Source organism: Notamacropus eugenii, chromosome 5 (genome assembly GCF_028372415.1).
Source record: "Notamacropus eugenii isolate mMacEug1 chromosome 5, mMacEug1.pri_v2, whole genome shotgun sequence".
Classification (NCBI taxonomy): Eukaryota; Metazoa; Chordata; class Mammalia; order Diprotodontia; family Macropodidae; genus Notamacropus; species Notamacropus eugenii.
The window spans coordinates 362431491-362444669 of record NC_092876.1 but is presented as its reverse complement, the minus strand read 5'-3'; the positions used below and the strand labels follow the sequence as shown (position 1 = coordinate 362444669).

The window sequence follows — 13179 nt, the reverse complement described above, 5'->3', positions numbered from 1 at the left end:
ATAGACCTTCAAGTCAGGAAAGCAAGAAAGAAAGAAAGAGAAAAACAGAGAGAGAGAAAGAAAGAAAGGAAGAGAGAAAGAACGGAAGAAAGAGAGAAAGAAAGGAAGGGAGAGAAGGAAGAAAGAGAAAGAAAGGAAGGAAGGAAGGAAGGAAGGAAGGAAGGAAGGAAGGAAGGAAGGAAGGAAGGAAGGGAAGAAGAAAGAAAAAGAAAGCCAACAATATACAAGCAATTGTAAGAAAGATTTGGATATAAACTAGGCCTTGCCATTTTCCAAGCCAGACACCATCTTTCCCAATTGATTTCAATTTATTTCCCTTGCTACTTTCCCCAAAAAAGACTAATCCATTTACAATCATTGACACTCTTATTTCCCAACTCTGTGCCTTTGTATATGCTGCCCTCCATGACTGCCTATGCTTAGGGTTACCCTTGCCTACAAGAAACACTTTCCAAGTAACAATCAGGAGTGAAATTCACTTCTCATATCTAATATCCAGATATGCGTCTTAATTTCAAATTAAAGAAGAAAGATAGGAAGGGGATGTAGACACGCAGAAGCAATGACCCCCAGTCATAAACAGATGAGAATCTTGATGTTACTTGATGCTAGATGAATAGGAAGAGCACTGAGATCCCAATTCCACACTGTCTTGTGGAACCCAGAAAGGTCAGGCCTCCAGAAGAGGAATTGGCAAAGGCATAGGTGCATTTGAAAAGGGGTTTCTGGAGTCCTCCAGCAACCTTTTACATATATTTGCATGGATTAGTCTAAAGACCACTCTCTGATAGTTTAAAAATAAAGATGATTATTCTGAATTGACTCACAAAATCAAGTAGAATGGAAAGAGCAGAATCTGAAGAATCAGAAGGCTAGTGGGGATGATTCTGAAGTGTCTTCTTACAATCCCTCGGGTAATTGCCATGATCTCTTTTGATCAGACTTATGCTTTCACTGGGTAGGTAGGTAACATGCCACTCTTCTCTACATCCTCAGTCATTAATTAATCTCCCTATTTAGTGATTACTAAAGAGTAACTGGTTTCTCTTTTACCCAGGAACCCCAAGGGTCTTCCCCTCCTACTTTGATTCTGTTGTTGTTGTTGTTGTTTTCTTTTCTTAAAAGGGGCCATCCCTTGAGTAGCTTCTTAAAGAGGTCTGTTCATTGAATGGGTGTATCTCACTCAAAGTGAGAGTATGAAAAGATCTTAGCCTAAAATGGCCAAGGTCACACATTGCATCCTGGGCCATCTCTGGTCATCCTAATGGATATCCAAACATCGGACCCAGATGGCTCTGGAGAAGAAAGTGAAGCTGGTGACTTTGCACAGTCCTCTCTCCCTCAAATCAAAGTCAAGTGCAAGCCATGTCATTATCTTGATGTCATGGTCCTCTTCAAGAACGAAGGGAAAACACAACAACAATTAATCTCCCTATATAGAAATTAGTATGTATGTATACATACACATGTATATGTGTATATGTATATGTATATATGTATATACACGTAGCTATATTTTATATCCATATTTACGTATGTACATACGTATATAATTATATTGTGTAGGTATGTATGTGTGTGTGTAAATGTGTATGTGTGTGTGTAACTGTGTGTATGTGTGTGTAGAATTGTGAAAAATCCTCTCAGTGCAATTAGTGCACTAAAACTGCATTAAGACTTTTGAGACTTTGGGTGCATACACACACATATGTATTGTATACATATGTACATATATGTGTACATCTGTGTATATATTTGTATAACTTTTTAATCCCGGTGTTGTAATATATAGTTGCAAGTCATAGAATATTACAATTCATGAAGAATTGAATTTGAAGATTACCCAAAAAAAGTCTAACAGAGAGGTGTATTGTAGGTTGCAATTCATTAAAAATCAGAAATTAAAGAATAAAAGGAAAAAATGGAAAGGGATGGGGTGATCATGTAGCAACAGAGGAAATAGTGCTCCTCTGACTCTTATGAGGTCAGGATAATTTGTGTGGATCCTCTCCAGTGAATCTATGGTAAACATGATTTATCCTAGGGAAAACACTTTAGACAAAGGAGATGCTAGAAGTAAAAATAAATGAAACAAAAGGCATAGATTCCTATTAAAAGCAGCCTTACATGAAATTAGAGCCTCACTTAAAGGCTAGTAAAAGGCATTCATTTTCAATGACATGTAAATACTTTCCCAAGTTGGATCCAGGATTTTATTTGAAAAAATTAAATTGAAACAAAGGTGGGGGATGGGGTAGTTTGTAATATCAGCCAAGAGAAGTGATTCTGGATAATATATGGGGGCACTTGCAATGATAAATCACTTTTTAATGGGGTTTGTAATGAAAGTGCCATGGACGAGTAATAGTCTAAGGGTCTCTGTCATACTTTGTAACTAAGTATAATAATTGTCAGTGATTATTTCCAGAGTCAATGCCCTAGAAAAACATGACATGCAGGAAACAGTGTGTGTAACCCAAACATTAGCTTCAGTTATAGGCTGTTTTCCAACACAGTGCAGAGACAGCAGCAGTTTCAGTTGCATAAATATTTAAATAGGAAAAAATAAGGAGAAAAGATTCCATTCCAGTGGCTGGCCCTCTCTTTCCTGCGATGCTCTTTAGTGAGAAGTCACTGTGCTTTGTTCTTTTAGCTTTACTCTTTCCGTGATGGCTGAGTCATTGCAGGAAGGGGACCTGGGTAATTATACTGGTGCTTTAACTTAGCCTGGGCTTAGCCAGCTGCGAGAGCACCTGGGAGGGGGGAGCAGGATAAGAGATGGGAGAGCAGGTTGCTTTGCTTCTCACCCAAATGATACTTTGTGTCCCTGATGCTGCCAGTGGATCAGAAGAGCTCTCCACTGTACAATTTCCACTTCTCTTTTAAATAGCTCATCTTCTCTCATGATGATTTTGACTTTAATTCACTTCACACCTCTCTTGCTTCACTCTGTTCTGAGCACCAAGTCCCCTACATTGACCAGTTTGTGGCTGGTGACCTGCACAGCCCTCTCTCACTCAAAACGAAGTGTAAGTCATGTCATTATTTCTCTGATGGCATGGTGTTCTTTGGCAACAAAGGATGAACAAACACACATATAAGTAAGCAGTACTATTATTGCCAAGTGAGTGATATATTGGTGAACTCCTAATACTATAACTCTGGGACTGCTTTTTCTTTAAGTATTTGAAAAAAAAATCCTGATTCAGCCAACAAATTAATTGTTTGTTCTTCAAGTCAGTTTTCAATCTTGTCTGACTCTTGAAGATGCTATTTGAAGTTTTCTTGGCAAAGACAATGGAGTGATTTGTCATTTCCTTTTCTAGCTCATTTTACACATGAGAAAATTGAAGCAAACAGGATTGTCACTTGCCCAGGGTCACACTGCTACTAAGTATCTGAGGTCGAATTTGAACTTAGATTTTCCTGACTCTAGGTAAAGCACACTATCCACTGTGCAAGATAACTGCCTCTACAAATTAATTAAGCATTTTGTATTTCAATTGAACTTAAGAGCTTTGGCCTTCCAGATCTGATTTGGACGTTTTTCCCAAAAAATATCAGCAAAGTCACTTGGCTATATCATCTCTTCAGAGTATATAGCTTCAGGAATGACTAGAAACCTGCAATATTCTTCTCCATGGGGCAGCTAGATGGCATAGTGAACTGAGCATTGGGCCTGCAATCTGGAGGACCTCAAATCTGACCTCTGATATTTACTATCTGTGTGACCCTGGGCAAGTCACTTAACCCTGTTTGCCTCAGTTTCCTCCTCTGTAAAATGAGCTGGAGAAAGAAATGGCAAACTAATCCAGTATCTTAGCAAAAAAAAAAATGGGGTCATGAAAAGTTAGACAACTAAACAACATTCTTTTCCATATATAACTGTTCAAAGTCTTTCTCTTCCACAGAGCCTTCCTGCTGTCACCTAATAGAAAAGTTCACTCTCTTCCATGAACTCTCATGCCAAATTGTTTTTCATGCTCATAATATTTTATTTTATATAGCCTAATCTATTCTTCACATTCTAGTTTTGTTTTGGTTTTTTGTGGGGGTTTCTGTGGCTAATTATTCAAGTATAATGTTATATTAATGCTTTAAGTTACTAAGCAATATATGACAGGCACAAAATGGAAAATATACATGTGTACATATATGCTTACAAGTTAACACTTTCTCTAAACTCAAGGCATAAACAAAACAAAAAAACTTCTGAAGCTTAAACATTTATTCCTATTTACTTTCATTTCCTTTTTTTATTATTCTCCATTTTATGGTTTCTGACATAAAACTCAGAATAGAAGTTGATAACTGTAATATTGTACTTTTTTTGTTATCTTCCCACTATCATAAATTCAATAATCTGTTCTTCTAGAATTTGAGTTTGATCCTTCAGAATTATCAATAGGATAACACTAGATATACAAAGAAAAAGCAGTCCCTGACATCAAGAAGCTTACATTCTGATGGATAAGACAATAAATACAACATACCAATGGGGTTGATCAAAGGTAATGGCACCAGTAACTGAGGAAGACCAAGAAATGTCTCCCATAGAAAGTGGCATCTGAGCTAAGTCTTGAAGAAAGCTGTGGATGTTCAGAGGGTAATGTGAGGACAGAGAACATTCTAAACATGCATGACAGCCCATACCAAAGGAAATAGGGTGATGACGCATGTGAAAATAAAAAAGTAAGATAGTTGACTAGACTATAGACTACGTCAAGGGGAACAATGTGTAAGAAGACTGGAAAGAGGGAGAAGCCAGATTATAAAGAGTTTTAAATGTCAGATAAAGGAATTTATACTTGATCCTAGAAGTCATAAGAAACCACTAGAGGTTACTGAATTGTGGGTGACATGGTAAGACCTGCCATTTAGGGGAAAACCATTTTGGCAGTTCTTTGGAAGATGGATTGGAGCGGGGAGAGAGGAAGCAGAGAGACCATTCTCTGTCTTGACTGCAAAGAGATTATCTGTATTTCCTTCAGAGTCAGACACAGCATCTTGCCAAGGTAGATATTTAAAAAGATGTGTGAGGGATGAATGAAAGAATGGATGAACATTTAGTAAGATCCCGAAGTTGAAGGGTTTGTTTTAATCATGAAAAATACTTAAAAGAAAATGATTATAAGGTAAAGTGAAGGACCATTGGTTTTCATTGCAGTCATAACACATTTCCCTCCAATTTAGGAAACAGAAATAGTGAGCCAGTGGCAGCCATAGTAACAGCCCTTAAGGGAAGCAAAGGTAGCCCCATATGCTATAGGTAAAAAGCCTCCTTCCACTGCTGGCACCAAATTACTTGCTATAAGCCTTTTTCAGACCACTATGGACTCATTTTCTTGACCGACCTTGGTTTTTGTCATGCTGATTTACTGCTTTGGCCCATAACTTTGATTTTCATTTCTCCTCCTGGATCTTATTGTTGCCTGGCTCTCTGACCCACGTCACTATCTTACATAAACACATCTTGTTGCCTCTGACCCTTTTAGACTCTATTTTGGCTGACCTAGAACTGACCTCTTTCCAACAATCAAGCTGGGCCTCAGTTACCCATACTCAACCATCAGTTGGTCAGTTGTAGGCCCTGGTACCAAGACACCTTAGTTAGTACCCTTGAGAATTCTCAGTTGCCTTATACCAAATATCCCTACCCCTAGTCCCATCAGTCAGACCAATGTGGACAAAATTACAGTTATTCAAGATACTTCATAAACTCATCTTTGTATACCTCCTGATATACGTCTTATAACCAGGATATAAAGTAGAATATTCTCACATGTTGTTTATTCCATCCTTTGTGCAGCACATATCAAAGCTTCATGAATCACAATGACAGTAATAACAATGATACTCTTTATATAATGCTTTAAGGCATATAACACACCGTATACATTATCTCATTTGATCCTCTCAAGAACCCTGCAAGGTAGGTGTTATTTCACATATGAGGAAACTGAGGCAAAGAGAAGTTAAGTGATTTGCCCAGCGCCACAGAAAGTATCTGTGGCAGGATTTGAACCGTAGTCTTACTTACTGTAAGTCAAGAGCTCTTTCTATGTACCAAATATAGAAACATGATGTTTAGTCCTCTTTTATTCTATTCTAGCACCTGCCTAAGCAAGTTGCTTAGGTTTGATTTTTCACTATCTTTTAAAGGGCATTTAATTTCATTTCCCATACAGCAATATCATGAAGATAAAGGGAAAAATCTCTGTTATGGGTTTTCAGTTACTTCAGAAACAGGTATTGTGCACATTTAAAGCATTACTATATTAATTAACTCCAATACACACAAATACTATGTTTTTGTTCAGTCACTTCAGTTCTGTCTGATTCCTCATGACCCCATGTGGGGATTTCTTGGCAAAGATACCGGTGGTGTTTTGACATTTCCATCCCCATCTCATTTTACAGATGAGGAAATGGAGGCAAACACTGTTAAGTTCATTTGCCCAGGGTCACAGAGCTAGTAAGTGTCTAACGTCAGATTTGAACTTATAAAGATGAGTTTTCCTGATTCCAGGTCTGGCATTCTATCCATTGCACTATCTAACTGCCCACAAATGCCACACACACACAAACACACACACACACGCACACACACGTTAGCCTATGAGTTTGCAACTTGCAATGCCCTAATCCTTTATTGATTCTTTTCTCCAGAAAAGCAGAAAATAATACAACATGGCAAACAATGCCATTTTACTGAAGCCAGCCCTAAAGAGAATGAATTGCATGGGTGACCTGGTACAGAACTACAGCCAAGCTGTGGACAAGTAGCTATCTGTCACAATAACAGTGTTTCCTCTTGTTCCAGCTCTTTGATCCCCACAAGGAACTCTGCTGTGGCTGACATTAAGTAACCCTTCATTTCAAAGAATGCAACACTCACCTTTTATGTTGTTACAGGATAGAAGTTAGAACAGAACAAAATGGGAAGGAGTCATGGACTGTAGGCAAGTGATTATCAGGGTACACTTCATCCATGCTTCACATATGCTTTTCAAAAATTTCACCTAGGTGCAAAGAGATGCAAAATTTTCCTTTTACAGCTGGAGGACTTTGGAACTTGCTCAAGGTCATACAAGGAGGCAATTAGTGGCAGAACTAGAATAGGAATCTAATTTGCTTAACTCTCATCTCAATGCTTACACTAGCTGATAAATTAAATACAGGAATACTTATGTATCTAGAGGTAATTTATCCAAAACCCACACTTACATTGAATACAGCCAAGAAGCTGGAGAAAAGGAAAGGGGGGGAAGCAAATAAAAGACAACAAGCAAACAAAATTGATTTCACAGTGGCCATTCACTAAAGCACATACCCTTTACTATTTAAGGTGAAATACTGAGGTCCTCACTCTATTAACGATTTCTTTTTTTAGCCACAATTTTTAATAGGAATGGTTATATCATTTCTAAACCTTACATCAGAAGTAACAAGGAGGCAACTGTTAGAGGCAGGCACATAGAAGCAAGAAATGAGTATTAACAACGATAGTAAAAACAGAAAAATTATAAAGAGAAGACACAAGACTCAAAAATCACAGTAGTCTGGGATCATTTTTTGTTGGTACATTCTACTCAATAACTTCTTAAGGTGTCATTCTAGGGCAATTTTTCACAGTCATAATAATATTGAAATATAAAATAAATTTAACTTGTATTAAATAATATAATTACATATATAATCTAATATATAATATAAATTAAATAAGATAAGTTAACTTGTAGAAAATTACAATAATCTCTGAGATTCGTTATATCAGAAATGGTTATTAAATATCCTGGCAACATGAGAACTATCAAATATGTCATACACACAATGCCAAATTTCCCCTAATTGGAAACAACTAAACACATTCAGATTTATTACTGGACAAAATTCAATCATTCTTTGGTGACACAGAAGGCCCTTTGTGATCTTTTGATGCTTCAGAATCATCTTTGCAAGAATCAGTTTCACTATATTGAGAGAGTACTGGCTAATAGACATTTTTGATTGACAGGATTGCAGAAAAACCAGCTTTTACTGTAAAAAGAAAAAAGGAATGCAAATGTCCCCTTATCTCTCAGTTTACTTCAATGGGAAGGAGCAGCTAGCATGAAAATGGGCAACTCTCCAGGCAGACCTCACGTCTCTATTGATGTCTGCCTATGTATAATCACAGCATATTAAAGCTAGATGATCATTAGATTTTAGAGAACATTGCATCCAACCCTTCCATTTTATAATGAAAAACTGAAGACTAAAGAGGAAAGATCACTTGCTTTAATGGTAATTTAAACGGGAAGATCTTTCCCATTCATTAATAAGCCCATCTGACTTGCCCAGGTCACTTGGAAACCTGAGTCACATGAGTCTGTGAGGGGAAGAGTTTGCTGAAGAGGTAGAGCAGGACAGGTGGAACAGGAAGAGGCAGAGCTAGAGCAGAGCTGAGAAGAAATTAGTGAGAGAGCAGTGAGAACTGAAGCACAGAGGCAAGCAGGCAGCTTGAGTGAGAGAACTTATTTATGAATTTGTTTAAGGGAGCTGGTTTGTAGGAAGCCTAGCAGGGGAAAGGCTTGGGGCTGGTGTTGTTCTCTGCATTGTTATTGTGTATAGATTTCTTTGTTGCTATGGTGGACTTGACTTTCTGGTGTCTGAATAAATGTTTTGGTTCTGCCTTCCATGTGGAGAGTCTGTTGTCTTTTACAATTCGGAGTTGTGCCAGCATATTCATGGCCACCATAGGTGGTGTGAATATTGCGATGGTGCTATACTTGCCCAAAGTTAAACAATTAGGAAGGACAAAATTTGAACTCAGGTCCTCTGACTCCAAATTCAATGTTGTTTCACCTACATTTATAACATTCCTAGGAGGCATGAACAAAGGCACTATTGCTTACATAGAAATAAGAGAGTTATCCTCCTAGTGCCAAAAAATCTTTGGTTGAAAAAAAATATGAAGTCCATTGGACTAGCATGTAAGCATGATGAATTGAGTCCCCATGTCCAGTAGATACTTGTGTTGTAACCATTGGCAAATTCTCCTTTTAGGTTCTCTCCTCAAGCCTTGGTACATGGGAAGAAATAGACAAAAGTCACACAGGATGGATGGGCATGAAGAGTTTGCTCTGCATTATGGGATGAGGCTATGTAAATGAGGGTACAAATTCATTGTTATATTGGATCAAAGGGGGTAATGATAATGCTTTCTTGACACTTTATATCAGAGGAATGCTTAGTATGTAGACTAATACCATAAGCATCTTCAATGCCTTGGAATTAAATCCTACAAATTATTTTATTAAAAAAAATAACTATTGGTTCAGATTTTCTACTCACTGTTGAGAGAAGTTATATAGGAAGCAAAGTAAGTGAAATAATTTCATCTTTCTGGACCCAGGAGATGGATAGGAGGGATAACAAATCCATACTGCTAGGCATCAGTTATCCTGAGATTTTGAGTGACGTTATGAAGTTATTGACAAAAACTTTTTATGACAGCTATTCCTTTCACTCTATAGCTTCTCTTCTCCCTAATGAATTACCTTCTAACACAGTCACTGGACATGCCTTCTTTCCTGGCAGGTTTCAAAGAACTTGGTGTCATAGACAGAAACAAAGACGTCATAGACCCAAAACTACTACGGGAAAGTGAGATGCTGAATGTCATATTTTACTAAAGAAACTTGGAAAAAGACTATGGTCATTTCTCTTACTTTTTTATATTTTTTGTTCTTTTCATTAATAAAGACATCCAATTTTGCAGATTCACTGGAGAAAAGAGATACCAAAATCATATACTCTACCTAGAGGATATATGACCTGTCCCCTCTTACCAATTACTTTACCTTTATGACGTTCATGATTTTTTACTTGTTCTGAGCCATATCACAATTTAAAGGACTGCAAAATGTATTCTTCAAATAGACACAATTTTAGGCAGTTATACTATGCATAATCTCATGTAAATAATATTTACAGAATCTATAAATTCATAGAATGTTATAGTTAGAAGAGATCTTAGAAATCAGTATTCTCATTCTACAGATGAGAACTTGAGTTTGATCCAGAGTCATACGGTTACTCAAGGGCAAGGCTGAACACAGAACACAAACAAGGCTTCTAATTCCCAGACCAGATCTTTCCACTACCCCACGTTGCTCCTCAAGTAATCAATTAGTATAGCAATGTAGTTTTTCTTTGTATGAATTGCTGCTTTATTAATGTTGAGCATTTTAGACAACAAGTTTTCAGAGGTAAAGGATCATATCTGTTTAACATAATATATTCAGGACATATTTCCATATGTGTTATGGGCACTTCTTATTTTATCCAAATGACAAAATTTTGTTTTTCAGTCATTTCAGTTATGCCAACTCTTCGTGACCCCATTTTAGGGTTTTCTTGGCAAAGATACTGTAGTGGTTTTCTATTTCCTTCTCCATGACAAATAAAATACCAGTTTACAAATGCATATAAACAGCATACTTTATTGGTCTGCATATTGACAAAGTTTTTTTGCTAGAACTAAAATTGAATTTTTGCTCAGCTCCACCTTTAACCTCCACAAATAAGAGGATAGGGTCAGTCCTGGATTTTGCCATCATTTCCTACTGGTCTCTCCAATCCAAATGAGGGCATATGAATCTGCCTGTCATGTCTGTTTGCCACTAAAACTACCTAGGGGCACTGCCCCTTAATCTCAGGACAATACTTAGAGTATCATCTTCCTACCTGCTTGTCTATCTCTTCAAATATGTGATTGTCTTTCACAACAGAGTTTTATAAAGAAATTCTGTGTAGTGTTTTTTCTGTATATAGTTCCACTTCTCTGTCTCTCTGTCAGATAGATGGATAGATAGATAGATAGATAGATAGATAGATAGATAGATAGATAGATAGATAGATAGATAGATAGATAGTATGATATACACATATATTATTTATAGATATACACACATTTACATTTTAAAGAGATTTCACTGAAGTAAGTTTGAATGTGTTCTGTTTGGTGGCAACCCAGAAGCACTCAGTAGTACTTTTTCATTCTTTATTAAACATATGACTTGACCAGAAGAATGACTTTTAAAAAATTATAACTGCCATTATTTCTGGGGTGTAAAATATTATTCACCCTACAAATGTAGGGGGAAAATATATCCCCTCTTTCAGGAAATGCTAAAAAGTGATGAGTATTCAGAATAGATTTAAATATTCCATACATAATTGAATACAAAAGGAATTGCTTTCGTCTTCTTTTTGGCAATGAAATTTCAGTTTCATCCAAAAAAGGCAGTACATATTCAGAAAGAAATGCCATATCCACTTAAGAAACTAAAGTGTTAAAAGTTAGTTGTGAGTAAAAATAAATTGCAATTTTTAAAATTCCATTGAATTTTTAGAAGGAAGCTATTTTCAAGTAAGAAGAAATGTCTTTTAAGTTAATTTCATTACTGTCCTAAATCTTGAAAGAATGGGCCTTTTCCCTTCATTTGGCCAGTCTGAAAACGAAACACTGCCCATGGATTTTCCTATGAGCAAGTGAGCAAAATGTATAAGTTTGGAGTGTGTTTGGCTTTCTTTGCTCAAGTAGATTTTGATTTCCTCAAAGGCAAGATCTTCCTTTTCTCTGTTCCCTGAGGTAACTAATAACAATCTTCACTAGGGAGGTTTTCACATATCAGTGTTAATTGAATGTACTGATTCTAGACGCTGACTATAACAGGCAGTGAAGTGTGCTCAGGTGCATTGTACCAGAAGTTGGGAGAGCTGGATTTTGATCCCAGTTCTGTCACTAACTAGCTGTTCAGTTAAAAAGCAAAGTACATGATTTGCCTGGGCTTAATTTTCCTAATGTATAAAATGAATGTCTTGGACTAAATTATTCCTAAGGTCATTTTAAGTTCTAAATTTCCATGATAAACAAATAACACTTATGTTTAGAGGCCATTTGCCTACCATGTCAGATTTTTTGAGCACTGATTTCATTTCCCATTGGGGTATTGTATGTTAAATACATCTTCATACAACACCTGCTAAATCCTATTTTAGTTTCCAAAGAACATTTAAGCTTCAATTTATCAATGTATTCATGATCCCACTGGTTCAGGCATTCCTTCCATTGGACTATATCATAGCTCCACTATGCCTCCTTAATCAGTCTGATTCTTATCCTAGTTTTTCCATAAATCTACCCTAAAGTGTCTCTGCAATGTACTTTTAGCCTTCCTCTAATTCCTTTAATACCTCATGGATACCAGTACAACATTTGGCCTGTCTACCTCTTCTTAAATTACATGATTTGCCCACTTCCTTTTCCAACTACTCATATCCTTATGGATGTCTTCCATACTACTTCTTGCACACAAGTCACAAAGGGCAACATGATACTTTTATGCCCTTTAATTCATCCAAAAGCCTGGTTTGGGGGGAGGTAGTTGTGGCATAATGGAAAGATTATTGGACATGGAATCAGGAGAGATTGAGTTTGATTCCTCCCTCTGACAGTATGACCTTAGATAAGTCACATCACATCTATGAACCTCAATTTCCTTCTGTGCAGCACTTGCCTCACAGGATGGTTATATCAAATGAGATGGAGCTAATGTGTGTAAATTACTTTGCAAATGTTAAGTGTTATAGAAATGTTGTCTATCATTATTGCTTTAATATTTCTTGTATACTAGCAAAACACTAGGGCTAACCATCACTTATTCTTCATTCTTAATCTAGGACCAGTCCAACACTTTGTCCAAATGCAGCAGATTATTTCCAAATAAACCCTACTACAGAAGACTATATTTGAAAAATTGATGAAAAAAATCAAGGATTATTAAAAATTTACAAAACTAGGCAACTGAAAAGATGCTATTGCCCTCAACAGAAGTAGCAAAATTTGGAGGAAGGATGAATTGAAATAATAGTTACCTGGGAAAGCCAGAGACCTCCCAAGATGGCTTGGATTGCACCTCAGAGTGCCATACAAACAAGGAATTGATCACTATTATACTCTTATTGTATATCATGTCTGACTATTCAACTGCAATCTTCACTTAAGCAAACTTTCCCATCTGTTGTTGTTCAGTCATTTTAGTGATGTCCAACTCTTCATGAGGTTTTGTTAGCAAAAAATTTTGAAATGGTTTCATTACCTTTTCCAGTTCATTTTACAGATGAGGAAAC

At 36.7% G+C, this 13179-nt stretch overlaps 1 long non-coding RNA gene across 2 annotated transcripts in view; it reads right to left on the bottom strand.

The window, feature by feature from the left end:
* Nucleotides 1-13179, bottom strand: part of LOC140506688 (uncharacterized) — a 109700-nt gene that overhangs the window by 80572 nt on the left and 15949 nt on the right. For both annotated transcript variants that reach the window (XR_011968035.1, XR_011968034.1), the window contains exon 2: nt 6899-7022. This is a non-coding gene — a long non-coding RNA (uncharacterized lncRNA). The remainder of the gene's footprint in view (nt 1-6898; nt 7023-13179) is intronic.